This window comes from Ranitomeya imitator, unplaced genomic scaffold (genome assembly GCF_032444005.1).
Source record: "Ranitomeya imitator isolate aRanImi1 unplaced genomic scaffold, aRanImi1.pri SCAFFOLD_156, whole genome shotgun sequence".
NCBI classification, from domain to species: Eukaryota; Metazoa; Chordata; class Amphibia; order Anura; family Dendrobatidae; genus Ranitomeya; species Ranitomeya imitator.
The window spans coordinates 1,853,113-1,866,255 of record NW_027194471.1 but is presented as its reverse complement, the minus strand read 5'-3'; positions in this window follow the sequence as shown (position 1 = coordinate 1,866,255).

The window sequence follows — 13,143 nt, the reverse complement described above, 5'->3', positions numbered from 1 at the left end:
TAGCCCGCACTTGTGCCCCGGCCTTAAGCCTAGCCCGCACTTGTGCCCCGGCCTTAAGCCTAGCCCGCACTTGTGCCCCGGCCTTAAGCCTAGCCCGCACTTGTGCCCCGGCCTTAAGCCTAGCCCGCACTTGTGCCCCGGCCTTAAGCCTAGCCCGCACTTGTGCCCCGGCCTTAAGCCTAGCCCGCACTTGTGCCCCGGCCTTAAGCCTAGCCCGCACTTGTGCCCCGGCCTTAAGCCCAGCCCGCACTTGTGCCCCGGCCTTAAGCCTAGCCCGCACTTGTGCCCCGGCCTTAAGCCTAGCCCGCACTTGTGCCCCGGCCTTAAGCCTAGCCCGCACTTGTGCCCCGGCCTTAAGCCCAGCCCGCACTTGTGCCCCGGCCTTAAGCCCAGCCCGCACTTGTGCCCCGGCCTTAAGCCCAGCCCGCACTTGTGCCCCGGCCTTAAGCCCAGCCCGCACTTGTGCCCCGGCCTTAAGCCCAGCCCGCACTTGTGCCCCGGCCTTAAGCCTAGCCCGCACTTGTGCCCCGGCCTTAAGCCTAGCCCGCACTTGTGCCCCGGCCTTAAGCCCAGCCCGCACTTGTGCCCCGGCCTTAAGCCTAGCCCGCACTTGTGCCCCGGCCTTAAGCCTAGCCCGCACTTGTGCCCCGGCCTTAAGCCTAGCCCGCACTTGTGCCCCGGCCTTAAGCCCAGCCCGCACTTGTGCCCCGGCCTTAAGCCCAGCCCGCACTTGTGCCCCGGCCTTAAGCCCAGCCCGCACTTGTGCCCCGGCCTTAAGCCCAGCCCGCACTTGTGCCCCGGCCTTAAGCCCAGCCCGCACTTGTGCCCCGGCCTTAAGCCTAGCCCGCACTTGTGCCCCGGCCTTAAGCCTAGCCCGCACTTGTGCCCCGGCCTTAAGCCTAGCCCGCACTTGTGCCCCGGCCTTAAGCCCAGCCCGCACTTGTGCCCCGGCCTTAAGCCCAGCCCGCACTTGTGCCCCGGCCTTAAGCCCAGCCCGCACTTGTGCCCCGGCCTTAAGCCCAGCCCGCACTTGTGCCCCGGCCTTAAGCCTAGCCCGCACTTGTGCCCCGGCCTTAAGCCTAGCCCGCACTTGTGCCCCGGCCTTAAGCCTAGCCCGCACTTGTGCCCCGGCCTTAAGCCTAGCCCGCACTTGTGCCCCGGCCTTAAGCCTAGCCCGCACTTGTGCCCCGGCCTTAAGCCTAGCCCGCACTTGTGCCCCGGCCTTAAGCCTAGCCCGCACTTGTGCCCCGGCCTTAAGCCTAGCCCGCACTTGTGCCCCGGCCTTAAGCCTAGCCCGCACTTGTGCCCCGGCCTTAAGCCTAGCCCGCACTTGTGCCCCGGCCTTAAGCCTAGCCCGCACTTGTGCCCCGGCCTTAAGCCTAGCCCGCACTTGTGCCCCGGCCTTAAGCCTAGCCCGCACTTGTGCCCCGGCCTTAAGCCTAGCCCGCACTTGTGCCCCGGCCTTAAGCCTAGCCCGCACTTGTGCCCCGGCCTTAAGCCTAGCCCGCACTTGTGCCCCGGCCTTAAGCCTAGCCCGCACTTGTGCCCCGGCCTTAAGCCTAGCCCGCACTTGTGCCCCGGCCTTAAGCCTAGCCCGCACTTGTGCCCCGGCCTTAAGCCTAGCCCGCACTTGTGCCCCGGCCTTAAGCCTAGCCCGCACTTGTGCCCCGGCCTTAAGCCTAGCCCGCACTTGTGCCCCGGCCTTAAGCCTAGCCCGCACTTGTGCCCCGGCCTTAAGCCTAGCCCGCACTTGTGCCCCGGCCTTAAGCCTAGCCCGCACTTGTGCCCAGGCCTTAAGCCCAGCCCGCACTTGTGCCCAGGCCTTAAGCCCAGCCCGCACTTGTGCCCCGGCCTTAAGCCCAGCCCGCACTTGTGCCCCGGCCTTAAGCCCAGCCCGCACTTGTGCCCCGGCCTTAAGCCTAGCCCGCACTTGTGCCCCGGCCTTAAGCCTAGCCCGCACTTGTGCCCCCGGCTTTAAGCCTTGCCCGCACTTGTGCCACGGACTTAAGCCAAGCCCGCACTTGTGCTCAGGCCTTAAGCCTAGCCCGCACTTGTGCCCAGGCCTTAAGCCTAGCCCGCACTTGTGCCCAGGCCTTAAGCCCAGCCCGCACTTGTGCCCAGGCCTTAAGTCTAGCCCGCACTTGTGCCCCGGCCTTAAGCCTAGCCCGCACTTGTGCCCCGGCCTTAAGCCTAGCCCGCACTTGTGCCCCGGCCTTAAGCCTAGCCCGCACTTGTGCCCCGGCCTTAAGCCTAGCCAGCACTTGTGCCCCGGCCTTAAGCCTAGCCCGCACTTGTGCCCCGGCCTTAAGCTTAGCCCGCACTTGTGCCCCGGCCTTAAGCCTAGCCCGCACTTGTGCCCAGGCCTTAAGCCCAGCCCGCACTTTTGAGCCCCTTGTATGCTTGTTTGTTTGTTTTTGTCTTCAGCTTCATGTTGGTTATGCACATAGGGCCAGCTTTATGCTCTTCGCTCTTGTCCCGTCTGAATGCACATGCACGACTGTAATTGGGGAAGAAGGCATTACCCATTTACGGAGGACAGACAAGAAGTGCCTGGTCGCTTGGAGCATGGGGTTATGGAGAGGCTCCGCACTGTACAACAAAGGATCTAGTCCTAAATGTCCAAGTACAGAGTAGAGGGGTGAAAGCTAGCTCTTCACCCCGATGGGTGCCTAACCCTTTATGCAAAGAGTGCAAAGAGTTAGCTGTATGCCTTAAGCCTAGCCAGCACTTGTGCCCATGCCTTAAGCCTAGCCAGCACTTGTGCCCCCTTGCCTTGATCCTAGCCAGCACTGCACTTGTGCCCAGGCTTTAAGCCTAGCCCGCACTTGTGCCCAGGCCTTAAGCCTAGCCCGCACTTGTGCCCAGGCCTTAAGCCTAGCCCGCACTTGTGCCCAGGCCTTAAGCCTAGCCCGCACTTGTGCCCAGGCCTTAAGCCTAGCCCGCACTTGTGCCCAGGCCTTAAGCCTAGCCCGCACTTGTGCCCAGGCCTTAAGCCTAGCCCGCACTTGTGCCCAGGCCTTAAGCCTAGCCCGCACTTGTGCCCAGGCCTTAAGCCTAGCCCGCACTTGTGCCCAGGCCTTAAGCCTAGCCCGCACTTGTGCCCAGGCCATAAGCCTAGCCCGCACTTGTGCCCAGGCCTTAAGCCTAGACCGCACTTGTGCCCAGGCCTTAAGCCTAGCCCGCACTTGTGCCCAGGCCTTAAGCCTAGCCCGCACTTGTGCCCAGGCCTTAAGCCTAGCCCGCACTTGTGCCGCGGCCTTAAGCCTAGCCCGCACTTGTGCCCCGGCCTTAAGCCTAGCCCGCACTTGTGCCCAGGCCTGAAGCCTAGCCCGCACTTGTGCCCAGGCCTTAAGCCTAGCCCGCACTTGTGCCCAGGCCTTAAGCCTAGCCCGCACTTGTGCCCAGGCCTTAAGCCTAGCCCGCACTTGTGCACCGGCCTTAAGCCTAGCCCGCACTTGTGCCCCGGCCTTAAGCCTAGCCCGCACTTGTGCCCCGGCCTTAAGCCAAGCCCGCACTTGTGCCCCGGCCTTAAGCCTAGCCCGCACTTGTGCCCCGGCCTTAAGCCTAGCCCGCACTTGTGCCCCGGCCTTAAGCCTAGCCCGCACTTGTGCCCCGGCCTTAAGCCTAGCCCGCACTTGTGCCCCGGCCTTAAGCCTAGCCCGCACTTGTGCCCCGGCCTTAAGCCTAGCCCGCACTTGTGCCCCGGCCTTAAGCCTAGCCCGCACTTGTGCCCCGGCCTTATGCCTAGCCCGCACTTGTGCCCCGGCCTTAAGCCTAGCCCGCACTTGTGCCCCGGCCTTAAGCCTAGCCCGCACTTGTGCCCCGGCCTTAAGCCTAGCCCGCACTTGTGCCCCGGCCTTAAGCCCAGCCCGCACTTTTGAGCCCCTTGTATGCTTGTTTGTTTGTTTTTGTCTTCAGCTTCATGTTGGTTATGCACATAGGGCCAGCTTTATGCTCTTCGATCTTGTCCCGTCTGAATGCGCATGCACGACTGTAATTGGGGAAGAAGGCATTACCCATTTACGGAGGACAGACAAGAAGTGCCTGGTCGCTTGGAGCATGGGGTTAAGGAGAGGCTCCGCACTGTACAACAAAGGATCTAGTCCTAAATGTCCAAGTACAGAGTAGAGGGGTGAAAGCTAGCTCTTCACCCCTATGGGTGCCTAACCCTTTATGCAAAGAGTGCAAAGAGATAGCTGTATGCCTTAAGCCTAGCCAGCACTTGTGCCCATGCCTTAAGCCTAGCCAGCACTTGTGCCCCCTTGCCTTGATCCTAGCCAGCACTGCACTTGTGCCCAGGCCTTAAGCCTAGCCTGCACTTGTGCCCATGCCTTAAGCCTAGCCTGCACTTGTGTCCAGGCCTTAAGCCTAGCTGGCACTTGTGCCCATGCCTTAAGCCTAGCCAGCACTTGTGCCCCCTGCCTTGATCCTAGCCAGCACTGCACTTGTGCCCCGGCCTTAAGCCTAGCCCGCACTTGTGCCTTGGCCTTAAGCCTAGCCCGCACTTGTGCCCCGGCCTTAAGCCTAGCCAGCACTTGTGCCCCGGCCTTAAGCCTAGCCCGCACTTGTGCCCCGGCCTTAAGCCTAGCCCGCACTTGTGCCCCGGCCTTAAGCCTAGCCCGCACTTGTGCCCCGGCCTTAAGCCTAGCCCGCACTTGTGCCCCGGCCTTAAGCCTAGCCCGCACTTGTGCCCCGGCCTTAAGCCTAGCCCGCACTTGTGCCCCGGCCTTAAGCCTAGCCCGCACTTGTGCCCCGGCCTTAAGCCTAGCCCGCACTTGTGCCCCGGCCTTAAGCCTAGCCCGCACTTGTGCCCCGGCCTTAAGCCTAGCCCGCACTTGTGCCCCGGCCTTAAGCCTAGCCCGCACTTGTGCCCCGGCCTTAAGCCTAGCCCGCACTTGTGCCCCGGCCTTAAGCCTAGCCCGCACTTGTGCCCCGGCCTTAAGCCTAGCCCGCACTTGTGCCCCGGCCTTAAGCCCAGCCCGCACTTGTGCCCAGGCCTTAAGCCCAGCCCGCACTTGTGCCCAGGCCTTAAGCCCAGCCCGCACTTGTGCCCCGGCCTTAAGCCTAGCCCGCACTTGTGCCCAGGCCTTAAGCCTAGCCCGCACTTGTGCCCAGGCCTTAAGCCTAGCCCGCACTTGTGCCCAGGCCTTAAGCCTAGCCCGCACTTGTGCCCAGGCCTTAAGCCTAGCCCGCACTTGTGCCCAGGCCTTAAGCCTAGCTCGCACTTGTGCCCTGGCCTTAAGCCTAGCCCGCACTTGTGCCCCGGCCTTAAGCCTAGCCCGCACTTGTGCCCCGGCCTTAAGCCTAGGCCGCACGTGTGCCCCGGCCTTAAGCCTAGCCCGCACTTGTGCCCCGGCATTAAGCCTAGCCCGCACTTGTGCCCCGGCATTAAGCCTAGCCCGCACTTGTGCCCCGGCCTTAAGCCTAGCCCGCACTAGTGCCCCGGCCTTAAGCCTAGCCCGCACTTGTGCCCAGGCCTTTAGCCCAGCCCGCACTTGTGCCCCGGCCTTAAGCCCAGCCCGCACTTGTGCCCCGGCCTTAAGCCCAGCCCGCACTTGTGCCCAGGCCTTAAGCCCAGCCCGCACTTGTGCCCAGGCCTTAAGCCCAGCCCGCACTTGTGCCCAGGCCTTAAGCCCAGCCCGCACTTGTGCCCAGGCCTTAAGCCCAGCCCGCACTTGTGCCCAGGCCTTAAGCCCAGCCCGCACTTGTGCCCCGGCCTTAAGCCCAGCCCGCACTTGTGCCCCGGCCTTAAGCCCAACCCGCACTTGTGCCCCGGCCTTAAGCCCAGCCCGCACTTGTGCCCAGGCCTTAAGCCCAGCCCGCACTTGAGCCCAGGCCTTAAGCCCAGCCCGCACTTGCGCCCCGGCCTTAAGCCGAGCCCGCACTTGTCACCCGGCCTTAAGCCGAGCCCGCACTTGTGCCCAGGCCTTAAGCCTAGCCCGCACTTGTGCCCCGGCCTTAATCCGAGCCCGCACTTGTGCCCCGGCCTTAAGCCCAGCCCGCACTTGTGCCCAGGCCTTAAGCCTAGCCCGCACTTGTGCCCCGGCCTTAAGCCTAGCCCGCACTTGTGCTCAGGCTTTAAGCCTAGCCCGCACTTGTGCCCTGGCCTTAAGCCTAGCCCGCACTTGTGCCCAGGCCTTAAGCCTAGCCCGCACTTGTGCCCCGGCCTTAAGCCTAGCCCGCACTTGTGCCGCGGCCTTAAGCCTAGCCCGCACTTGTGCCCCGGCCTTAAGCCTAGCCCGCACTTGTGCCCCGGCCTTAAGCCTAGCCCGCACTTGTGCCCCGGCCTTAAGCCTAGCCCGCACTTGTGCCCCGGCCTTAAGCCTAGCCCGCACTTGTGCCCCGGCCTTAAGCCTAGCCCGCACTTGTGCCCCGGCCTTAAGCCTAGCCCGCACTTGTGCCCCGGCCTTAAGCCTAGCCCGCACTTGTGCCCAGGCCTTTAGCCTAGCCCGCACTTGTGCCCCGGCCTTTAGCCTAGCCCGCACTTGTGCCCCGGCCTAAAGCCCAGCCCGCACTTGTGCCCCGGCCTAAAGCCCAGCCCGCACTTGTGCGCAGGCCTTAAGCCCAGCCCGCACTTGTGCCCAGGCCTTAAGCCCAGCCCGCACTTGTGCCCAGGCCTTAAGCCCAGCCCGCACTTGTGCCCAGTCCTTAAGCCCAGCCCGCACTTGTGCCCAGGCCTTAAGCCCAGCCCGCACTTGTGCCCAGGCCTTAAGCCCAGCCCGCACTTGTGCCCAGGCCTTAAGCCCAGCCCGCACTTGTGCCCAGGCCTTAAGCCCAGCCCGCACTTGTGCCCAGGCCTTACGCCCAGCCCGCACTTGTGCCCAGGCCTTAAGCCCAGCCCGCACTTGTGCCCAGGCCCTAAGCCCAGCCCGCACTTGTGCCCAGGCCCTAAGCCCAGCCCGCACTTGTGCCCAGGCCTTAAGCCCAGCCCGCACTTGTGCCCAGGCCTTAAGCCCAGCCCGCACTTTTGAGCCCTTTGTATGCTTGTTTGTTTGTTTTTGTCTTCAGCTTCATGTTGGTTATGCACATAGGGCCAGCTTTATGCTCTTCGCTCTTGTCCCGTCTGAATGCACATGCACGACTGTAATTGGGGAAGAAGGCATTACCCATTTACGGAGGACAGACAAGAAGTTCCTGGTCGCTTGGAGCATGGGGTTATGGAGAGGCTCCGCACTGTACAACAAAGGATCTAGTCCTAAATGTCCAAGTACAGAGTAGAGGGGTGAAAGCTAGCTCTTCACCCCGATGGGTGCCTAACCCTTTATGCAAAGAGTGCAAAGAGTTATCTGTATGCCTTAAGCCTAGCCAGCACTTGTGCCCATGCCTTAAGCCTAGCCAGCACTTGTGCCCCCTTGCCTTGATCCTAGCCAGCACTGCACTTGTGCCCAGGCTTTAAGCCTAGCCTGCACTTGTGCCCAGGCCTTAAGCCTAGCCTGCACTTGTGCCCAGGCCTTAAGCCTAGCTGGCAATTGTGCCCATGCCTTAAGCCTAGCCCGCACTTGTGCCCCGGCCTTAAGCCTAGCCCGCACTTGTGCCCCGGCCTTAAGCCTAGCCCGCACTTGTGCCCTGGCCTTAAGCCTAGCCCGCACTTGTGCCCCGGCCTTAAGCCTAGCCCGCACTTGTGCCCCGGCCTTAAGCCCAGCCCGCACTTGTGCCCAGGCCTTAAGCCCAGCCCGCACTTGTGCCCAGGCCTTAAGCCCAGCCCGCACTTGTGCCCCGGCCTTAAGCCTAGCCCGCACTTGTGCCCAGGCCTTAAGCCTAGCCCGCACTTGTGCCCAGGCCTTAAGCCTAGCCCGCACTTGTGCCCAGGCCTTAAGCCTAGCCCGCACTTGTGCCCAGGCCTTAAGCCTAGCCCGCACTTGTGCCCAGGCCTTAAGCCTAGCCCGCACTTGTGCCCAGGCCTTAAGCCTAGCTCGCACTTGTGCCCTGGCCTTAAGCCTAGCCCGCACTTGTGCCCCGGCCTTAAGCCTAGCCCGCACTTGTGCCCCGGCCTTAAGCCTAGGCCGCACGTGTGCCCCGGCCTTAAGCCTAGCCCGCACTTGTGCCCCGGCATTAAGCCTAGCCCGCACTTGTGCCCCGGCATTAAGCCTAGCCCGCACTTGTGCCCCGGCCTTAAGCCTAGCCCGCACTAGTGCCCCGGCCTTAAGCCTAGCCCGCACTTGTGCCCAGGCCTTTAGCCCAGCCCGCACTTGTGCCCCGGCCTTAAGCCCAGCCCGCACTTGTGCCCCGGCCTTAAGCCCAGCCCGCACTTGTGCCCAGGCCTTAAGCCCAGCCCGCACTTGTGCCCAGGCCTTAAGCCCAGCCCGCACTTGTGCCCAGGCCTTAAGCCCAGCCCGCACTTGTGCCCAGGCCTTAAGCCCAGCCCGCACTTGTGCCCAGGCCTTAAGCCCAGCCCGCACTTGTGCCCCGGCCTTAAGCCCAGCCCGCACTTGTGCCCCGGCCTTAAGCCCAACCCGCACTTGTGCCCCGGCCTTAAGCCCAGCCCGCACTTGTGCCCAGGCCTTAAGCCCAGCCCGCACTTGAGCCCAGGCCTTAAGCCCAGCCCGCACTTGCGCCCCGGCCTTAAGCTGAGCCCGCACTTGTCACCCGGCCTTTAGCCGAGCCCGCACTTGTGCCCAGGCCTTAAGCCTAGCCCGCACTTGTGCCCCGGCCTTAATCCGAGCCCGCACTTGTGCCCCGGCCTTAAGCCCAGCCCGCACTTGTGCCCAGGCCTTAAGCCTAGCCCGCACTTGTGCCCCGGCCTTAAGCCTAGCCCGCACTTGTGCTCAGGCTTTAAGCCTAGCCCGCACTTGTGCCCTGGCCTTAAGCCTAGCCCGCACTTGTGCCCAGGCCTTAAGCCTAGCCCGCACTTGTGCCCCGGCCTTAAGCCTAGCCCGCACTTGTGCCGCGGCCTTAAGCCTAGCCCGCACTTGTGCCCCGGCCTTAAGCCTAGCCCGCACTTGTGCCCCGGCCTTAAGCCTAGCCCGCACTTGTGCCCCGGCCTTAAGCCTAGCCCGCACTTGTGCCCCGGCCTTAAGCCTAGCCCGCACTTGTGCCCCGGCCTTAAGCCTAGCCCGCACTTGTGCCCCGGCCTTAAGCCTAGCCCGCACTTGTGCCCCGGCCTTAAGCCTAGCCCGCACTTGTGCCCAGGCCTTTAGCCTAGCCCGCACTTGTGCCCCGGCCTTTAGCCTAGCCCGCACTTGTGCCCCGGCCTAAAGCCCAGCCCAAAGCCCAGCCCGCACTTGTGCCCAGGCCTTAAGCCCAGCCCGCACTTGTGCACAGGCCTTAAGCCCAGCCCGCACTTGTGCCCAGGCCTTAAGCCCAGCCCGCACTTGTGCCCAGGCCTTAAGCCCAGCCCGCACTTGTGCCCAGGCCTTAAGCCCAGCCCGCACTTGTGCCCAGGCCTTAAGCCCAGCCCGCACTTGTGCCCAGGCCTTAAGCCCAGCCCGCACTTGTGCCCAGGCCTTAAGCCCAGCCCGCACTTGTGCCCAGGCCTTAAGCCCAGCCCGCACTTGTGCCCAGGCCCTAAGCCCAGCCCGCACTTGTGCCCAGGCCCTAAGCCCAGCCCGCACTTGTGCCCAGGCCCTAAGCCCAGCCCGCACTTGTGCCCAGGCCTTAAGCCCAGCCCGCACTTTTGAGCCCTTTGTATGCTTGTTTGTTTGTTTTTGTCTTCAGCTTCATGTTGGTTATGCACATAGGGCCAGCTTTATGCTCTTCGCTCTTGTCCCGTCTGAATGCACATGCACGACTGTAATTGGGGAAGAAGGCATTACCCATTTACGGAGGACAGACAAGAAGTTCCTGGTCGCTTGGAGCATGGGGTTATGGAGAGGCTCCGCACTGTACAACAAAGGATCTAGTCCTAAATGTCCAAGTACAGAGTAGAGGGGTGAAAGCTAGCTCTTCACCCCGATGGGTGCCTAACCCTTTATGCAAAGAGTGCAAAGAGTTAGCTGTATGCCTTAAGCCTAGCCAGCACTTGTGCCCATGCCTTAAGCCTAGCCAGCACTTGTGCCCCCTTGCCTTGATCCTAGCCAGCACTGCACTTGTGCCCAGGCCTTAAGCCTAGCCTGCACTTGTGCCCAGGCCTTAAGCCTAGCCTGCACTTGTGCCCAGGCCTTAAGCCTAGCTGGCACTTGTGCCCATGCCTTAAGCCTATCCAGCACTTGTGCCCCCTGCCTTGATCCTAGCCAGCACTGCACTTGTGCCCCAGCCTTAAGCCTAGCCCGCACTTGTGCCCCGGCCTTAAGCCTAGCCCGCACTTGTGCCCCGGCCTTAAGCCTAGCCCGCACTTGTGCCCCGGCCTTAAGCCTAGCCCGCACTTGTGCCCCGGCCTTAAGCCTAGCCCGCACTTGTGCCCCGGCCTTAAGCCCAGCCCGCACTTGTGCCCCGGCCTTAAGCCCAGCCCGCACTTGTGCCCTGGCCTTAAGCCCAGCCCGCACTTGTGCCCAGGCCTTAAGCCTAGCCCGCACTTGTGCCACGGACTTAAGCCTAGCCCGCACTTGTGCCCCGGCCTTAAGCCTAGCCCGCACTTGTGCCCCGGCCTTAAGCCTAGCCCGCAATTGTGCCCCGGCCTTAAGCCTAGCCCGCACTTGTGCCCCGGCCTTAAGCCTAGCCCGCACTTGTGCCCCGGCCTTAAGCCTAGCCCGCACTTGTGCCATGGACTTAAGCCTAGCCCGCACTTGTGCCCCGGCCTTAAGCCTAGCCCGCACTTGTGCCCAGGCCATAAGCCTAGCCCGCACTTGTGCCCAGGCCTTAAGCCTAGCCCGCACTTGTGCCCCGGCCTTAAGCCTAGCCCGCACTTGTGGCCAGTCCTTAAGCTTAGCCCGCACTTGTGGCCAGGCCTTAAGCCTAGCCCGCACTTGTGCCCCGGCCATAAGCCTAGCCCGCACTTGTGCCCAGGCCTTAAGCCTAGCCCGCACTTGTGCCCCGGCCTTAAGCCTAGCCCGCACTTGTGCCCCGGCCTTAAGCCTAGCCCGCACTTGTGCCACGGACTTAAGCCTAGCCCGCACTTGTGCCCCGGCCTTAAGCCTAGCCCGCACTTGTGCCCAGGCCATAAGCCTAGCCCGCACTTGTGCCCAGGCCTTAAGCCTAGCCCGCACTTGTGCCCAGGCCTTAAGCCTAGCCCGCACTTGTGCCCCGGCCTTAAGCCTAGCCCGCACTTGTGGCCAGGCCTTAAGCCTAGCCCGCACTTGTGGCCAGGCCTTAAGCCTTGCCCGCACTTGTGCCCCGGCCATAAGCCTAGCCTGCACTTGTGCCCAGGCCTTAAGCCTAGCCCGCACTTGTGCCCAGGCCTTAAGCCTAGCCCGCACTTGTGCATCGGCCTTAAGCCTAGCCCGCACTTGTGGCCAGGCCATAAGCCTAGCCCGCACTTGTGCCCTGGCCTTAAGCCTAGCCCGCACTTGTGCCCCGGCCTTAAGCCTAGCCCGCACTTGTGCATCGGCCTTAAGCCTAGCCCGCACTTGTGACCAGGCCTTAAGCCTAGCCCGCACTTGTGCCCCGGCCTTAAGCCTAGCCCGCACTTGTGCCCCGGCCTTAAGCCTAGCCCGCACTTGTGCCACGGACTTAAGCCTAGCCCGCACTTGTGCCCCGGCCTTAAGCCTAGCCCGCACTTGTGCCCAGGCCATAAGCCTAGCCCGCACTTGTGCCCAGGCCTTAAGCCTAGCCCGCACTTGTGCCCAGGCCTTAAGCCTAGCCCGCACTTGTGCCCAGGCCTTAAGCCTAGCCCGCACTTGTGCCCCGGCCTTAAGCCTAGCCCGCACTTGTGGCCAGGCCTTAAGCCTAGCCCGCACTTGTGGCCAGGCCTTAAGCCTTGCCCGCACTTGTGCCCCGGCCATAAGCCTAGCCTGCACTTGTGCCCAGGCCTTAAGCCTAGCCCGCACTTGTGCCCAGGCCTTAAGCCTAGCCCGCACTTGTGCATCGGCCTTAAGCCTAGCCCGCACTTGTGGCCAGGCCATAAGCCTAGCCCGCACTTGTGCCCTGGCCTTAAGCCTAGCCCGCACTTGTGCCCCGGCCTTAAGCCTAGCCCGCACTTGTGCATCGGCCTTAAGCCTAGCCCGCACTTGTGCCCCGGCCTTAAGCCTAGCCCGCACTTGTGCCCCGGCCTTAAGCCTAGCCCGCACTTGTGCCCCGGCCTTAAGCCTAGCCCGCACTTGTGCCCCGGCCTTAAGCCTAGCCCGCACTTGTGCCCCCGGCCTTAAGCCTAGCCCGCACTTGTGCCCCGGCCTTAAGCCTAGCCCGCACTTGTGCCCTGGCCTTTAGCCTAGCCCGCACTTGTGCCCCGGCCTTTAGCCTAGCCCGCACTTGTGCCCCGGCCTAAAGCCCAGCCCGCACTTGTGCCCAGGCCTTAAGCCCAGCCCGCACTTGTGCCCAGGCCTTAAGCCCAGCCCGCACTTGTGCCCAGGCCTTAAGCCCAGCCCGCACTTGTGCCCAGGCCTTAAGCCCAGCCCGCACTTGTGCCCAGGCCTTAAGCCTAGCCCGCACTTGTGCCCGGCCTTAAGCCCAGCCCGCACTTGTGCCCAGGCCTTAAGCCCAGCCCGCACTTGTGCCCAGGCCTTAAGCCCAGCCCGCACTTGTGCCCAGGCCTTAAGCCCAGCCCCCACTTGTGCCCAGGCCTTAAGCCCAGCCCGCACTTTTGAGCCCCTTGTATGCTTGTTTGTTTGTTTTTGTCTTCAGCTTCATGTTGGTTATGCACATAGGGCCAGCTTTATGCTCTTCGCTCTTGTCCCGTCTGAATGCACATGCACAACTGTAATTGGGGAAGAAGGCATTACCCATTTACGGAGGACAGACAAGAAGTGCCTGGTCGCTTGGAGCATGGGGTTATGGAGAGGCTCCGCACTGTACAACAAAGGATCTAGTCCTAAATGTCCAAGTACAGAGTAGAGGGGTGAAAGCTAGCTCTTCACCCCGATGGGTGCCTAACCCTTTATGCAAAGAGTGCAAAGAGTTAGCTGTATGCCTTAAGCCTAGCCAGCACTTGTGCCCATGCCTTAAGCCTAGCCAGCACTTGTGCCCCCTTGCCTTGATCCTAGCCAGCACTGCACTTGTGCCCAGGCTTTAAGCCTAGCCTGCACTTGTGCCCAGGCCTTAAGCCTAGCCTGCACTTGTGCCCAGGCCTTAAGCCTAGCTGGCAATTGTGCCCATGCCTTAAGCCTAGCCCGC